Source organism: Solanum pennellii, chromosome 10 (genome assembly GCF_001406875.1).
Source record: "Solanum pennellii chromosome 10, SPENNV200".
In the NCBI taxonomy this organism is placed as follows: domain Eukaryota; kingdom Viridiplantae; phylum Streptophyta; class Magnoliopsida; order Solanales; family Solanaceae; genus Solanum; species Solanum pennellii.
In genome coordinates, this window is record NC_028646.1 from 50,809,349 (window position 1) to 50,812,787 (window position 3,439).

Here is a 3,439-nt window from a genome sequence, read left to right on the forward strand (position 1 = left end):
AGCAGCAACGTCATAAACAAAAACAACAACAACAAAAACAACAATAACATTAACAAAAATAACAGCAATAACAACAACAATAGCAACTACAATAGTAACAACACCACCAACAATAGTAACAACAACAACAACAATAACAATAACAACATAAACAACAACAACAACAACAATAACAACAGCACCAACTAAAATAACAACCGTAGCAATAAAAACAACAACAACAACAATAACAATAAGAGCAACAACAACAGCAGCAACAACATTAACAACAAAGGTAACAACGACAACATTATAATCAGCAACATTAGCAACAACAGTAGCAGCAACAACAACAACAACAACAATAGCAGCAAGAACAACAACAACCACAACATTAGCAGCAACAACAAAAGCAACAACTACAACAACAGCGGCAACAACAACAACACCAATAGAAACAACAGCAGCAACAACATTAGCAACGACAACAATAATAACAGAAACAACAACTATAGCAACAATAATAACAACAACAACAACAATAGCTTCAACAATAACAAAAACATCAACAACAACAACAACAACAACACTACCAACAACAACAAAAACAACAGCAATAATACCAGCAGCAATAATAACAGCAGCAACAACATAAACAATAGCAATAACAACAACAACAACAACAACAGTAATAACATCAACAACTACAACAATAACAACAACAATAACCACAACAATAACAACAACACCACCACCACCAACAACAACAACAAGAACAATAATAACATCAAAAACAACAACACCACCAAAAGCAACAACACCAGTAATAACAATATCAACAACAACAATAACACCAGCAATAACAACAACAACAACAAAAACAACAACAACTACAACTACAACAACAACAACAAAAACAACAGCAACTACAACTACAACAACAACAACAACAATAAAACTTCCAGCAATAACAGNAACAACAACAAAATTAACAAAAAAAACAACAACACTAACAATAACAACAACTGCAAAAGCAGCAACGCTAACATAAACAACAACAACAGCAACAACAATAACAGCAACAACAACAAAAGCAACAAAAGCAGCAACAACAACAACAACAACATAGTAGCAACAAAAACAACAACAACAACAAAATTAATAGCAGCAATATCAACAGCAACACCAATAGAAACAACAACAATAACAACAACAGCAACAACAACAACGGTTACAAAAACAATAACAACGACAGGAGCAAAAAACAGCAGCAACAACAGTAGCAGTAACAACAACAACAACAGAAACAACAGCAGCAACAATAAGAACAACAACAACAACAACAAGAATAACAACAGCACCTAAAATAGCAACAACGTCATAAACAGCAACAACAACAACAACAAAAACAACAATAACAACAACAAAAATAACAACAATAACAACAACAACAACAACTACAATAGTAACAACAAGAGCAACAACACCAACAATAACAGCAATAACAACAAAAACATAGACAACAATAACAACAACAAAAACAAAAAAACAGCAACAGCAACAACAACAACAACAACAACAATAGCAGCAGCAACAACAACAACACTAATAGCAACAACAACAACAACAATTACAACAACTTCAACAACAACAACAACAACAACAACAGAAACAACAATAAAACCACCACCAACAACAAAAACAACAGCAGTAATAATAACAACAGGAATAGTAACATCAGTATCAACAACAACAACACTACCAACAACAACAACAACAGCAATAAGAACAGCAGCAATAATAACAGCAACAACAACAACAATAACAACAACAATAACAACAGCAACAACAACAACAAAAACAACAACAACAACAATAGCAGCAACAAAAAATATCAACAACAACATCAGCAAGAACATCAGCAACAACAACTGTAGAAACAACAACAAAAACAACAACAACAACAACAATAACAAGAACAACATCAACAACAGCAACAACAAAAGCAATAACAACAACAGCAACAACAACAACAGCAAGAACAACTACAACAACAACAATAAAACCAAAAACAATAACAAAAATAACAGCAACAACAACAATAACAGCAACAACAACAGCAGCAAAAGCAACAAAAATAACAACAAAAGAAAGAACGACAACAGCAACAACAACAATAAAAACTGCAACAATAACTACAACAACAAAAACAACAATAACAACAACAACAATAACAACAAAAATAGCTTCAACAATAACAACAGCAACAACAAAAACACCACTACCACCACCACAACCAACAACAACAAAAATAGCAGCAGCAATAGTAACACCAGTAATAACAACAACAACAACAGAACAAACAACACCAATAACAACAATAGCAGCAACAACAACAGCAACAACAACAAAAGCAACAATAGTAACAGCAACAACAACAACAATAACAATAGCAACAACAAAAAAAACAACACCAAAGCAACAACAAAAACAACAACAACAATAATATCAACAACAACAACAACAATAGCAACAACAGCAACAACAACAACAACAACAACAACACCAGCAATAACAACAACAACATCATCAACAACAACAACAACAACAACCGCAACAAAAAAAATTGCAGCAACAACAGAAGCAGCAACACCAACAACAGCAACAACAAAAATAACAACAACAGCAACAACAGCAATGCCAACACCACCACCACATACAGCAGTAGCAACAACAGCTACAATAACAGCAGTAACAACAACAACAACAACTATAGGAATAACAACAACAACAACAACTACAATAATAACAACAACAATAACTACAGCAATAACAACAACAACAACAATAGCAATAACAAGAACAGCAGCAAAAACAGCAACAACACCAACAACAACAGCAACCACAACACTAACACCTACACCAACAAAAGCAGCAGCAACTACCGCAACAATAACAACAACAACAACAAGAACAACAACAATAACACAACCAGCAACAACAATAACAAGAACAACAACTACATGAGCAACAGCAGCAAAAACAAAAACATCAACAATCAACAACTAAAACAACAACAAAAACAGTAATAATAAAAACAAACACAACAATAACAACAACTACAACAGCTACAATAGCAACAACAACAACAACAACAACAACATCATCATCAACAACAACAAAAACAATAAAAATAATAACAACAACAACAACACTAACAAAAGATGCAGCAACTATCTTAGCAACAATAACAGCAGCAATAACAACAACAACAACAACACAACCAGAAACAACCGCAACAACAATAACAACAACAACAACATCAGCAACAACCACAGCAACAACAACAACAAAAACAACAACAACAAAAACAATAACATCAACAACAACAGCAGCAGCAACAACAGTAACAAAAACAACAAAAACAACAACAATATTACCACCACAAACAACACCAACA